Source organism: Gasterosteus aculeatus, chromosome 3 (assembly GCF_964276395.1).
Source record: "Gasterosteus aculeatus chromosome 3, fGasAcu3.hap1.1, whole genome shotgun sequence".
NCBI lineage: Eukaryota > Metazoa > Chordata > Actinopteri > Perciformes > Gasterosteidae > Gasterosteus > Gasterosteus aculeatus.
In genome coordinates, this window is record NC_135690.1 from 15,450,593 (window position 1) to 15,465,551 (window position 14,959).

The following is a 14,959-nucleotide window of genomic DNA, read 5'->3' on the forward strand; positions in this document are numbered from 1 at the left end:
GCTTGAAATGAGCCATTGTGCGTTTCTCCTTCCTCCGTCTCGTGTTCCACTCGCTTCTCTTTGGAAGAGTGAAGCAGAAAGAAGCTCCCTTTGCTTTGGACAAGAGACTCACACGTAAGAGCAGCCACCAAAAGGATTCGATGGTCAAACGAAGTCATGGCGACGTACAAACCAGGCATTTCTTTAGCTTACTTATAAGTGGTTCTTCAACAGTGATTAAACGATGAAAGTCCACTGCAAGGCAAAGCTTTTTAACCAAATGATGCGGGCGGCTCGACTTCTCATGTTGTATTTTTATCCGCCTGACAAAACAGTCTGTGTGTGTGTGTGTGTGTGTGTGTGTGTGTGTGTGTGTGTGTGTGTGTGTGTGTGTGTGTGTGTGTGTGTGTGTGTGTGTGTGTGTGTGTGTGTGTGTGAAAACCAAATAGGGCGAAGTGATTTTCGACACCGCTGGTGTGCCTTTCAATATTTACTAGAAAACTGATGAAAAGTGGAACGATGAGTCAATTCTGTGAAATTGAATATTTGAAAAGTTTGAACATTTTCGATCGATTGAAGCCGTTCAAAGCGAGACTGTAAGTTGTAACTCAAGTGTTGGATGTGTTTTTAAAATGTGTTGGATGCGGTTCTGCTCACACGGAGACAACATTAGCCGCCGTGCTGTGTGGAATAAATGAATGCCGCAGGGGACGAAATAACGATTGTATTGTTTAAGGATGATCTTTTATTTTGAAAGGTCCCACAAATGTCACAGGTTGGAGAGTCTAGTTTCTTAGTTGTGTTCAAGAAGAAGAGCATGGAGCCAAATTCAGGTCAAAAGTTTTGATCATTTGAAAAACAAATGTGAACCTGAAAGTTATTGTTTTGTTGTTGAACATTGAAAAATACAACGATGTGTTCAAAATAAAAACAAAAATTATTTCCGGGATGAATATAGTTTTGACTCAGCTCTATATTTTTTGGAATAAAATATATTTTTTCAATCTTCACTTATATATATTTTTTGATATTCACTCTATTTTTTTCGGTTCGGCAGATTTTATAATTTTAGATTCAAAACTTATATTTTCACTTCTTTTTTTTGCGTTCGGATCTCTTTTTTCACATTCAGACTTGTGACCCTGATGTGGCGTAGGGGGCGGGCCATCAACTTTCAGGTTTGTTTTTCAAATGAACAAAACTTTTGACCTGAATTTGGCTCCATAGAGGAGCGATTGAGGTGGTTTCCCATTGAAAGTCTCATGAAGCAATAAAGTTTTCTTTGGATGCTCCCTTTGCTTCTGGCTCAGCGGGGGAGGTGTGTGTGTGTGTGTGTGTGTGGTGGGGGGGGGGGGGTTAATCAACGGCTTCATGATGTTATGATTATTTTAAACAACTCAAACAAAGTACTAACGGCAGGCGAGGATGAGGTGACGTTGAGGAAACTGCTCAGCTGGTCCAGTTTGTCAAGTGTGACGAAGGAGTCGCGTTGAGGACGGACACATTACGGTCCTTCTTTCAATGGACAAATAAATGGAAACAGCGGAAGTGAGAGAAAAGGAAGGAGCGTTGGTCTCTAAAGAGAGACTCATAAACACTTAATAAATCTCACTGTTTACTCTTCGGTGGAGTGTGTGTGTGTGTGTGTGTGTGTGTTTCTGGGAGACGTGCAGGACGGCGTGTTTACACACACCGGACACGTTTGTATAAAACCCGGATGAACCGAGCTGCCAAACACCTATGAGAGGATTAACCTGCTGGCGGTGCGGTCACATGAGAAGGGGGGGGGGGGGGGGGGGCTTGGGGGGATGATGCTGGACGGAAACCACACACACGTGTTTTTGGGAGCCACATGCTGTGAACGGTGTAAAATCATAGGAGCAATGATGTGACGATGATGATAATGGACCTCGTGTCTTCACTGATTATTAGAGATAACGGTGAGTAGTTGTTGACCTTGGACAAAGGTCACGGATGGGCGTGTCCCTCTGTCCGCGGTGGCCTTCCCGTCTCTGTTCAACCTGGATTCTCTCTCCTCCTCCCCCCTTTTCTCTCCCTCCCACGCGTGTCACTTTCGTCCTCGTTGTTTTCTCTCCAAACCAACATCTGTGTGACGAAGCTTTTCTTTTCCCAAAGAGAAGAAAACCTTTTTTTTTTTCTTTTCTGGATTGTCGGGAGATTTGGAGAAACATCCAAGCTGTAATTATTTGCAACCCGAGCGCTCCTCTCCATCGCCACGGCCCCTCCTCGCCGTCCAGGCCTGGTTCTGTGCTACATATTTATGTCCCGGAGGTCTGAGCAAAGCCTCGGTCCGTCCCCTCCGTCCCCTGTGTCCCTCTGTCTCGCGGAGGACGCGTCCCGAGCAGATGGCTGGCGCTTCGAAAGGGAAGTCGGGGCCGTGATGTCTCACGCTGTCCCACGCTGTCCTTTTGGTACCGGATGAGACTTCCTGTCGCCCTCGTGCCATATGGCACCGATGTGCTGCTAGAGATCCTTCATGTAGTTTGTCCTCGTAGAAATCCTGCATTCTGCTTCACATAACTGGTCATTTCTATTTCTATTTCCTTCATTTACAGTTACAGTCTCTTGCACCGCGAACCTGAGAGCGACACGTGGAAGCATCAGATCATTCAAACCTCTTTGTAGTTCATATATAAATCCATTGTTAATGCATTTAGTACATCTATCAGTCCAACAGAAACACTCTACTACTCTGATTTCAGAGTCTGAAATGTGGATTCCTCTTTGAGGACGCGCCGTGCACACATTGTGCACAATGTGTGCACACAGTGCAGAGCGTATTGGTCTTATTGTTCTGGCGAATGAGGTCATCACCGACCAGACCGCCATCTGCGCGGCCGTTTCAAGGCTCAATTAGGTCGCCGGTTCAAATCTGACATGAGAACACGAGTCCGTAGTGAGAGTAGTTTTAGACAGTTGGTGACAAACTCCCACCAGGGTCCTGTCTTTAATGAGCTGTGTTCTTATGTTAATGCTCCAGTTCTAGTCACTGTGTATTATTCTGAATGCTTCACACTATATCCACATATCAGAATATCAGATAATAAATTGGAGATATTTATCAACAGAAAACCTGCAGCAGAGGAAGTAACAGAAAAATCTGAGTCACCAGCAGCACTTTTAGCTCTTCAGCCCTTCATAAATCAGCTGAACGTCTCCTGAAGAGTCACAAGTGATCATCGGGAGTCTGGAGGCTTCTTGTTTGTCTGCTTTCCCGTGACCCGCACTCACAGCTGCATCGTCTTCTTCAAACCAAGCACCGCGAACTTTGACCTTTTACAAACTGAAGCTGAAGCCTGACCGAAATTTAGCGATATTTGGGCGGAAAGAAAAGATGGAATTCTACTTTAAGTCGCGAGAAAATATCAAAGAGGAATGTTTGACCACATGAAATGTTATCTTCCACCATCCAGCCGGCTTTGTTTATACGTGTGAACCAACACACAAACCACACGCAGGTTATTGTGAAATAATAATCTAAGAGTTTAGAGTTCTATTTATTGACTTAGTTACACATTGTAAAAGAATGTGAGTTTATTTTATTGATTATTGACCTATTGTACTTAATGTACTGCCGTTTTTCTAAATGATCAAAGCACTACATTTGTCCTGTTATTATCCTGTTATTACTAATTATGTAACTGATAATTATGACATAGTACTTCAGTCTCAGCTTCTTTATTTCCCACAACCAAAAACAACAGATTTCATTAAAAACAAAAGCTGTCCGTAAACATTGGTGTACAATTAGTCTTTGCATTTCATTATGGCATTTTCTCGTAGTCTTGTAAATGAGATGCGTTTAGGGAATTCTCTTGATTCAGTTGAACGAAAGAGAATATACGAAATAGTTTCCTTAAAGTGATTTTCTTTGCCGATGACACGCTTTTATATCTGCGGGGGGGGGTGTTCTTCTCGGTCACGCGCCATGAAAGCCTCAAACACAACGTCTCATTCCTTAATGTGATGATGAATGTGATGTCAGCTGCATCACATGGCTGCTTGTTTCTGGTCCTCCCGACTCCGGCCGGCTGATTGAGAAGCACGGAAAAAGAAATCAAGATTAAAAAGAAAAGAGTGTGAGAGCCTTTTTGAAAATTCTGCAGCAGAAAACAAGTGACGCAAATGAGCCGCATTGCTAAAAATACTAGATCATGATTTTCAATCAGGGTTTGATGTTAAGGGAAAGAAATCAATGCTTCCGTTCAAAAAGCATCGCCGATGTTGCCATTCAAAATCATTCTCTTTTGCCCTTTTTATGCATCTTTCGAAAACTCTTTTGGGTCTCTAGAGGTCTGGATTAGGTTCTGCAGGTTTGAACACCTCACCTCACTGGGTTCCGACTAAAGTTGTGTTTCAGTTGGTTGATGAATAAAATCTGATTTGAATTCATCGGTTTAAACTATGGACCAAGCGATGAGGTTTTTCTCCTGCAGCGTTCTAAACTCATGCATTCATATCCTCATAAATCAATATGTGTTTAGTCGACTTAAACTTCAATATACGTTTGAAGAAAGTTCAGATGTTTGGATGAAACGATGCTATCGTTTCTACCGCTGACACTTTCTCAACTGACAAACCGTATAAAATGTTTGAAAACGTGCTAATGCGCGCTGCATTGACTGAGGTACGCTCGGTCGGCTCTCTGTGACCGTTAAAGTCCGTCGCCCGGCTCGCGTTGTGTTGCCATGGAGATCGGGTCTCTATTCTAATTCAGCACAGATGCTTCCTGCCACGACTTTGTTTTCCCTGCGTTTTATTGTCTTGTTAAAGTTCAGGTTAAAAGTTTAAGTTTCCAAATAAAGGCTCTGTTGTAGTTTGAAAGGCAGTGTGTGTGCATTCTGGGTACTGTAGTCCCATTTCACTCGTTTTTCTCCATACTTTCTTCTTGACTCCTTACCTCCTTCTCGCATCTTCATTTCTTTCTTTCTCTTTCATCTGCTCCCTCCATTTTTGTCTCCTTTGTCATTGTTTCAGTCAAATATACATGCAGCCACAGACACTCTGGTAGAACGGCAAACACCCAGAATGCACCTCTGACGGAGCGACTGTATTAACATGTTTCATCCTCAGGACTTTCTCCTTCGCTCCTTCGACTTTCTCCTTCGCTGATAAAAGAAGCTTTGTGTGGTACAGAGCTTCTTTTGTCCACTAAGGACGAAGAAAGGAAGGAATTATTTCCAGAGGGAAAGTCTCACTTTTCACCGTAACGTGGAACGTCTTCATGCAGTGAAACTTCAACCTCATTTTATCATTCCGTTTTGGGAGGCCTTCAATAATGTTGAATAAGAGCGGACTACCTCTGTGTTATGGATCTTCTCTCCAGTGTCGTCAATAAATCGACCGATGATGAAATAAGAGCATTGTAGACCATTTAAAAGCTGAGGCGTGGCCTGAGAGTCGGAGGAGCACACGTGTTTTATTCAGGAGATGAAACCGGTTACAATCCATCTGTAACTCGTCCAGGTCGCTTCCTGCCGCGGTGGAAAGGCAGCGCATGATCCCGGGATGAAGGGGACACAAATCATGGCTGTTATTGAGCTGTGTGTCCGTTTAACGCCCCTAAATCAGCAGCTCTAATTCAGTGCAACTAGATGTTGTTAATGTTGATGTTCTCGCCGAGGACCCCGAGTGGAGTACAAGTAGTTTGAGTCCCCTGACTCGTGGACGTCTCCTGATAAAACAGGTTAATCCTTCGTTAGTCCCTCGGTGGGGATGTTCACAGCCTTCACAGCAGCGCCAGTTAAAGTAAAAGTAAAGAGACATAGCGAAGAAAGAAGCAAGATGAAAAACAACGGTTATATATTGATTGATTGATGCTAACTTACGTCTATGCGATGAGTCGCCCCCTGCTGCTCGGGGGAGAGAACGCGCGATTGAGACGCTTCGGCTTCAATTGTCGGAGACTTTTTTTTTTTTTTATTCCAACCTGAAGGAAGTTTTTTTTTTTTCTTTTTTTCTTTGATCCGTCATGATGAGGAAACCAGTCCGCGCTCGCTACTGGGCTTCCAGGGTAGATGAATGGAACCAACAGGTGCAGCCGCACACTGCACTCATTGTTGTCTCCTCGTGCGAGGAAACGTGGACCAAAAACAGCCTGAAAACTACAAAATAAAAGATGTAAGCGAGGGTGGAACTGCACCCTAACCCTTGATGTTAATGTTGATCAGTCCAAAGAGAAGTCTCTGTTTCTCTGCAGCAGGAATTCAAAAAGCTGCAGCGGAGCTCTTGGAATTCAGGCTGTTTTCAATTTTCTATCTTCTGAGAGAAACAGTGTTTTTCTTTTTTTGGATACAGAGAATGTGTGTGTGTGTGTGTGTGTGTGTGTGTGTGGCGACCAGAGGAATGCTCTCTTTCTCTGATGACCAGTGACAGATGCCCTGCTGGAGGCCAGGCTTACGCCCCTGTGTGTGTGTGTGCGTGTGTGTGTGCGTACGTACGGCCTCCAAAAGTGCGTAACAAAAAGGGCGGGCGGCTGTGCTCGTTTGTGTGTCGACAGGCCCGCAAGGAATTGTGGGCCGCGTGGGAGCCGAGGCTCCTGAAGGAGAAAGAGGGAATCACTTTTCTTCTCGTTGCGTTCGGTTCTTTTTTATTAAAAGTATTTGGGGAGGAGTCGTTCAGCGTCCATCGATCAATGTGCGTAGTGTTTTAGAGCAGCTACTTGGGACGGGGGTGCGTTTGTTTTTCTCAGGGACGGGTGGAGCCACGTCGGCGACTCCGGGTCCCGAATACGCTGATTAACTTTTGCGGCATAGAATTAACTTTTTGAAAAGAAGCTGCTTGTAAACATGAACAACATAGATGCTGCAACTGTATTCATCAGACTAAAGTTGTAGTTACTATTGAGTAAATTCGTTTGCAGTTTCCAAGAAACACTTTAAGTCAATGAAAGAACTTAAATGGTGGGTTTTGTATCACATGTCCACATTAGGTTGGGTTTGGTTTCCATGTCTCAATTTGTCCGTGATGACGTTGTGAAGACGGCTCGTCCTCCTCTTTTCTCTCCACTCATTCTATTTCCAGCCGCGGTCTTTTATTTCTGAATTATCGACAGTCCGAGATGGACGACCTTTGATGCCGTCCGACCGTCTTCTCCTGAGCCGGCGTGGCGGTTAAAAATAGAAATGTGCTGCAGTGAGATTTGTCTTTAAAAGAGTCTGTTTGAGCAACAACACGTGCAGCTTGGAGGGTAATCTCGCGTTTGGATCTACATGTCCAATGATTTGGGGGCCTGTAAACAACTGTGGTTGGTCCATGCAGTCGGTTTTGTTCTAATTTACATTTAGGAAAACAGTTCCCATTAACAGTACCCTTAATGATCTTGATTTGCTCATCATTTGGACTTAAAGTATCTGAAGTACTTTTGTCTTAAATGACAGGGGACTAAAACTCGTGTCTCTACAGAGACAAACAACTGGCAGACCTTTGTCCCTGAATACTTCAAACTGAGCCGTGACTCACTTCCTGGGAATCAAAGAGACGTCTCATTTTCCATCTGAAGAAGACTGTGGAGCCTCAGCCGGGAAGCTTCGGCCTGCCTTGTGTTTTTGAGTGTGGATTAGCTAAATGACGCAGTTTAACAGTTGCACTCTGTGTGTGTGTGTGTGTGTGTGTGTGTGTGTGTGTGTGTGTGTGTCGTGGGGGGGGGCACACACAGCTCTCTCTTTGTTGTTCTTGGTGTGTGTGTGTGTATCTATGACTACCTCTTCAACACACTGCAGATAGACACGCACACAGTGAGCATTGTCTTATCACACAGGACACACAACCCACACACATACTGTCCTACCATACCAAGAGTGGACTGGCTAAGTGGGGCTCTTTTACTGGTGATTTAATAGAAAATATAACACTTTAACATGGTAATCCTGGTTGAGTGACACTTAAAGGTTGTTCTTTCTTTAAGAACGTTAAGAAAATTTGGTTTTATTTTTTATCTTTTGAAGAAATTACCAAGAAGCATCTTGAGTGATATTTACATATCAAAGAGGGGACCTCCATATATTGCAGTGGAACTCTTTGAACACACACACACACACACACACACACACACACACACTCTGAACTGTATGTACTGAGAAACATGCAAATAGGCGTCTCGAGTTTGGATGCTTTGTGACAGTTTTACAGCTAAATCTGCTAAAGAGACACCTGATTCCCCACCCCCCCTACACACACACACACACACACACACACACACACACACACACACACACACACACACACACACACACAAAGACACGCGTTGCTGTGGATGGCATTCAGTCATGCATTCCAGGCATATAAACAGCAGCGCTGGCAGTCAGACCCTCAGCTGTGCCTTAAGGTCACCATGAACACACACACACACACACACACACACACACAGTTGGTTTCATTAATGTAACTGGGCCAGTGTTCACGTCCGTTTGTATATTGATTCAAATTTAATGTGTTTGTCCAGGGCCTGAAACCTTGTGAAACAGGCTATTGTACTACACGGTGTGTGTGTGTGTGTGTGTGTGTGTGTGTTCCCACATTGTATTGAGTGAAACTGGGCTTCAAATATTTGACCGCTCTAAACTCTTTTGTGTCCTCCTCTAATTGTATAATGAGCTTGTTTGTTAGGAGCTCAGAGGAATAAAAGACTTGAAAGTGACGTCAAAGCTTCAGTTGTCCTCTGGTCCCCTAGACGTCTATGAGAAAATGACTCCACTTCTCTCTTGATTTATTCCCTCAGTAAACACTGTAAGTTTATGGTCTCAATCTCTAGTTTCAACACTTGAAAGAACATTTAGTTGAAACCTGCTGCTTTTCTCCTTCAACTCATCGTCAGTCAATTCTCCGCGGTTTAAATTTGACATTTAGTTAATGTCAGTATGGAATCAACACGGTTTCCCACTTATCGCTTTGAAAGTTTGAATTCAGCCAGAAGTGAAACTGTTCCTGAAGGGCACACAGAGAGATGTGTGTGTGTGTGTGTGTGTGTGTGTGTGTGAGACCAGCTGTCAGAGGTTTATTCAGCCGCCACTCTGCTGCTTCTCATGACCTCCACACGACCCTCAGAGGCGACCTGTTGCACGTTAACACACATCTTACACATCTCGTCTCAAAATATAGAGATCACCGACACACGGGTCACAACCAGAGCGTCTACTGTGTGTGGGTGTGTGTGTCTGTATTTATGTGAGACCTTTTTTTATGGACCAGCTCTGTTTTTTTAGGCGGGTAAACTTGGACCCGGTTGACCCCTCTCAGCCGATAACATTAGAACGATAAGCAAGCAGATGTTCAACCCCCCCACGGCTTCAGTGTCATTTCTGTAACACAGCTCACCTCTACAGCCAATTGGCTGATAACATGGCTAACGGCTAACGGCTAACTTTCTGACTTGAAATATGGGGACAAAAGAGGGGAAAAGGTTGCCGCCGTAATCTGTAGCTCGAAACCACACGTCTTATGAATAAAATACTGCAATAAGAATAAGGCCCAATTAAGAATAACCTGAATATGACTCGGCCTTTTCAATAATAATACGTTTCATGAAGAATGAAAGATGTTCAACTCCTTTAAGGGAGGAGCTTCGATGCGCTCAGCTGTTACAGTAACACAGCTTCTAGTACGAGAAGACAGGAACCGTAAAGAAGTAATAAATACTCCGATGTCCCGCCCCCCTTTGATTGACTCTTTATACGTCCTGCTTCATGGTTACATGGATGACGAGTTGCAGCGCACATTTTTTTGTGAGAGAAGAGTCTCATCAGTGAAAACATCTGTATTTATAGCATAATTACACTTATTAATAATGATAGTATACTATGTTTACTTTGTTCTGACAGACGGCTTCATGAGAATCCGATAAAAAGGGGGAAATCACATTCGCGGTTAATAAGTAACGCTGATTAATCCTGTAACCGAAGGGGATTTAAGTTGTTAAACACACACACACACACGCACACACTAACATGCATTAAGAGGATTAGCTGAATCGCTCGGGGTCGAGGGCTCTCGCTCTCTGCTGATAGGTCAACAGCGTCGTTGACCCGGCAAATCTGAGCAATTAGACCAATCGCAGCCCAGCGGGGGGTGGGGGGGGGGGGGGGGGTGATAAAGGAGGGGTCGAGTGCGAGGTCGCCGCGTTTGTCGATGGCCGACATAGAAAGTGAGTGTTTGACCTCTATTGAAAATGATCTCGCTTCTCTTTAAAATACAAAATGCTCTTAAAAGCCTCTGAAGGTGGCGGGTTTTGTGACGTTACAATCCGCCCTTCACGGTCTCCCACGGCAACCGCCCGGCCCTCATTTTTGTCCTCTGCCGTGGCTTCGGCCGTTCTTGCATCCTCTTTCCTACCGTTCTTTGCTTTGTTCGTAACCCTTGCTTCCTTTCCTTCCCCCCCATGTATCCTTCTCTTTTACTTTCCCTCTGCCTCATCTTCTGACTGTACTCGCTTCCTCACGTTTTATCTCCATCTCATCTTCCTCACTCTTGTTACACTCATCCCAATCGCAATGCCATGCTCAAGGGCGAGCGCCGCGTTAAAGGACGAATTGGCTGCAGCGGGAATCAAACCCACAACTACGAGTCTGACTTTGCAGTGTTTGAGCAGAGGTGAAGCAGATCACATGGCTCTTCCTCTACACGCACACACCCCTAGACTCTCACACGATTAGTATGTGTGTGTGTGTGTGTGTTGAACTGCTGAAAGTGTGTGTGTGTGTGTGTGTGTGTGTGTGTGTGTGTGTGTGTGTGTGTTGAACAGTGCTCAGGGGCACCTGGGCAGCAGTCGCTGGAGCACACTGAGGCTCCCGGATCCAAAGATTCCAACTTTGTGGTTAAGACCGTGTTTCTGGCCCAGTTGTAGTATGCAGAACCACCTACACACGCACACACACACATACGTACCTACGCACGCACACACATACACACGCACACACACACATACGTACCTACGCACGCACACACATACACACGCACACATGCACACACACACACTGAGACTGAATGCTGTGCTATTTATAGAAGCGTCAGGGTGACACGGTAATCCCACGTGGCATTTCTCCTCTCTGATATCAGCTCACACACATTTCAGAGAGGTGTGTGTGTGTAGGTGTGTGTGTGTGTGTGTGTCCTGACGACACCTTAATCACCTCTTTATTCAATTAATGTAACTTGTGGTAAAGTTTATGAATAAACAAGCAGCAGTAAACAGAGTAGGAGAAGAAGTAGAGGAATACATTTTTAAAATAAATATATATATATATGTATAAATATTGTTGCTACTAAGGAAGTTCTATTGAATCCTCCATTTCCATACTTTCATAATACAACTGGTCAAAAAGAGAATATGTGAAAGGAAACGATGTTAGTGAAGCCCTTCTCACACACACACACACACACACACACACACACACACAGGCAGGACGGTTCTTGGGGCGGCGGCGTGAAGCTGCCGGGTTTCTGGCGATGACGTGGACGCAGAGACAGAAGCATGTGGCTCAGGGTGGTGTGGCACATTCCGCCCGCTCGGCCCGCAGTTCAAAAATGGCGGACTGAGAAATGGCCGGCGGCGCTCGCCTTCTGCCGCCCCGACCGCCTGTGTGCCGACCGAGTCGACCAGACTGTGAGTGTGTGGTTGTGTGTTTGTGTGCAGAACAATGGGACGCGCTGCGAGTTTTCTGCTGGTTTCTGTAACAGCAGCTGTTCGCTTGTGTCCGTTTCCGTTGCTCGGCGCTCTGCAGCTTCGAGCTCATCGCGTCTAAGAGTCTTATTTGCCGTTATGTTTGCAAGTTAAGCAGCTTTCAATCCGTCCAATCCGTTTCTGTGTGTGTGTGTCGGAGCTTTGTCCTGCAGGCAGTTCTGAGTGGCCTCATGAAGGGAGAAACAGTGCACGAGATAATGTGACCATCTGACAGCTACGTCTGCTACATGTTGTAGCAACACGGGCATTAAGGACACTGGTGAGGAGATTCAAATCGGTTAGATGGTTAGACTTCAACTCCATACGTTCTCTGCTTATGGAAGGTCACATCCGGGTCACACCCGGTGCGTTCCGGCTTCACTTCTTCAGAGAGACGTCCAGGAGGCAATGATCGGATGGCCGAAGCACCCTTAGAAGAAGGCTCATTTTGCGGGACCCAAAGGGGAGGGGGGGGGTCAGAACCACAACTTGGTCGACTCGGGTCGCGATCCATCTTTTTACGGTCGCCCACAGTCTGCACCTTCCCAAGATCAAAAGCAGACTTTCCTTCTCGTGGTTTGAATGTTTGAATCTCTGCGATGAGTCAGGGTTCTCCTCTGAAACTATTCTGCGCCCCCACAATCAAACGCCCGCGTGGGGTTTTTAGTGAGAGACTTTAAACCCCCCCCCCCTGCTTGGAGAAAAGGATTATTTTCTACACTCCTCCTGCTGCCTGGTGACATAAGTTCTAAACGTAATTGGTCGAGAAGTGTGTATTTAGAATGTTTTTACTCCTGAGGCGACAACGTTGTTTGGCAGCTAAGAGCTGGTGGGATGTGCCCCCCCCCCCCCCCCACGGGAAACATGCGTACCCATGTATCATAATTAACTGAGTGCTAATTCCCTCTCCGGTGGCCTCGGCGTGCGCTACATGGTTTAATCTGTGAAGATTCATTTCAGATTCATATTTTTAATTAATGGCGCCTCGGTCGGGGGCCGTGATTGATGTGTGCCCCCCCCGGCAGGAATGTGAGAACACCACCAAATCTGAGCGCAGAGCAATTATTCATCCGCTGCTGGTCACCAGTCCGTGTGTTTTCATTGGAAGGGGAGTTTTGACGGCTTGCGCTCACATAACACGCGACATTCCTGCTCTTTTTTTCAATGGAACCCAAATGGGTTCTCAGGCTTTAAGCAGACGCGTCCTGCTGCCAAGAGCGCTTCAGTGCTTCTTCTCCCCGGGACCGGGGAGCTATTTTGCTATTTTCAGACCTTCACCGTCCTGAGAGTCTCGAGTGGAGCTCAGAGACCTTGACGTGAAAGGCCGTCCGTTTAAATGATAAAAAGAGGCTTTAATGAATAATCCGCCACACAAAGACAAATGTTCACAATTATCCTCCTCAGCAGGCGAGCATCAAGTGGTCGGTGTCTTGACTTTCCAAAGAGAATCATCGGAGCTTTTGGATATATAGACGTTTTGTGAGGTGCGTGAAGTGTTTTCATCTCTGTCGTGCTGGGGGGGGGCTTCATTCACACCTGGGGGGTCTGGTGGAGATATTATTGGATGAGTGGTGGAGGAGAGACCACCGTGAGCTGATGATAGGATAATTGTTCAGTGTACATTAAAGGGTGCAGTAGAAAGTGTGTGTGTGTGCACACAGTGCAGTTGTTGAGATCCCTCAATGGTTGAACTCGACATCTCGCCCCAAAAGCTCCTTCTTGCTACTGTCCTCCTCCCCCGGCCCCCCCTCGCCTGTGAGTGACGGCCGGACTAACTTCCCCGCCGGCCATCGATTCTTTCCCACTTAAGCTGTAATGAAGTATCGGTCGGCCTCGGCGAGGTGAGCGCAGCCTGCACTCGACTTCGTTACAGAACCGTCCTCGCATGTTCTCGCTCTGATGGCTTCAGTGTTCGGAGGGGACGAGAAGTAATACTTTTCATTGGTATTAATGGCGGAAGGGGAAGAGGGGGGGGGGGGGTTGTGGTGGCAGAAGGCGCCCGGATTGTTTTGCAGTCACAGCTGAGCTGCATGCTGAGTTGCGTTATTAGCCAAACGCACTCCAGCGGAAGCACATCTGCCCGTGTTCCCCTGAGCAAGGCAGCGAGACCCTCCCCACCTGCTCCGCCCCAACAGACGCTCACGGAAGGAAGCGGCTGCTGAATTTAAATACATTTAAATACATTTCTGAATCTTTAAGTCCATCAGCCTGCTTCTGCAGGTCCAACGTCTTCAGCCAATCAGCAGGCAGCCAGCGGACATGATGGAGGACGTGCTGGAAGTACCCGCGGGCCAAAACACACACACTCGCATATTGGAAACATATGCTTCTGCTGCATTATTTATTGCGCGTTGTGGACAACACAAGCCCATAACTGTCCTCAGATACATAAACCATATGTTATGTGTGTGTGTGTGTGTGTGTGTGTGTGTGTGTGTGTGTGTGTGTGTGTGTGTGTGTGTGTGTGTGTGTGTGTGTGTGTGTGTGTGTGTGTGTGTGTGTGTGTGTGTGTGTGTGTCGCCACCAGCACACACCAAACTGAAAGAAGATGTAAACATTTTGGGGAAATGTGTATTTGTTTCTAAAAAAAAATGTTTAATCTAATTTCATCTCAGGAAAACTTCTAATTGAATCGGAGATTCCTTTAAACTGTTAACTTGATATAAATCGTCACCAATTTGATTTCTTTAGGATTTCATGGTTTTCGTTCATGTTTTTAGAGGAATGTTTCTGTTATTTGACGCTCCCCATCTGTGCTCCTCCTCGTGCCTCCTCTTCCTCATCCTCGCCTGTCAGTCGCAGCAGGATCTTGTTGGTTAGTCAGCATTCACCAGGTGTGGACATGCACACACACACACACACACACAGACCATGGGCCAGCTGTCCGGACAGCTTAACAATCTGCATCTTTAACATTTTGAGTCCACTGAGGTCCAAAATGGTTTTAAATATTCATATTTTTGTTGCATTTACAAAATACAGAAATAGACAATATTCCAACTCGGGAGACTTATTGCTCTCTCTATGTTTACTGAGGCAAGTCAGGAGTCATTTTCTCATAGACTTCTATGGGACCAGAGGAGTCGCCCCCTGGTGGACATTAGAGAGAATGCTTCACTTTTCTACTTTACTACTAAAGGTGATCTTGTTGACAAACATCCCAAATCACATAACATAATATTATATATATATATATATATATATATATATATATATATATATATCTCGCCACAATATTCGTGTAGGTTAATGTGTTAATCTACACGAATATGGAGATCCTACACCCAGAAATAAATCTTGTAT

General features: G+C 45.5%; 1 protein-coding gene and 2 long non-coding RNA genes across 7 annotated transcripts in view; 1 reads left to right on the plus strand and 2 right to left on the minus strand.

The window, feature by feature from the left end:
* LOC144405544 (uncharacterized) overlaps positions 1–8,235 on the minus strand; it is a 73,062-nt gene extending 64,827 nt beyond the window's left edge. Inside the window, exon 1 of the long non-coding RNA XR_013467195.1 lies at positions 8,199–8,235. This is a non-coding gene — a long non-coding RNA (uncharacterized LOC144405544). The remainder of the gene's footprint in view (positions 1–8,198) is intronic.
* Positions 1–14,959, plus strand: part of dip2cb (disco-interacting protein 2 homolog Cb) — a 72,155-nt gene that overhangs the window by 17,206 nt on the left and 39,990 nt on the right. The window contains exon 1 of one of the 5 annotated variants that reach the window (XM_078099652.1): positions 11,513–11,599. The exons of the other annotated variants lie outside the window; for them this stretch is intronic. The gene's annotated coding sequence lies outside the window, so the exon portion shown is untranslated. Of the gene's footprint in view, positions 1–11,512; positions 11,600–14,959 lie in introns of those variants that run through there. 5 annotated transcript variants of the gene reach the window in all.
* Positions 3,663–6,268, minus strand: LOC144405543 (uncharacterized). Its single transcript, XR_013467194.1, has 3 exons — positions 5,829–6,268; positions 4,901–5,674; positions 3,663–4,031 (listed from the first exon to the last, which is right to left on the minus strand). It is a non-coding gene; the product is annotated as an uncharacterized LOC144405543 (long non-coding RNA).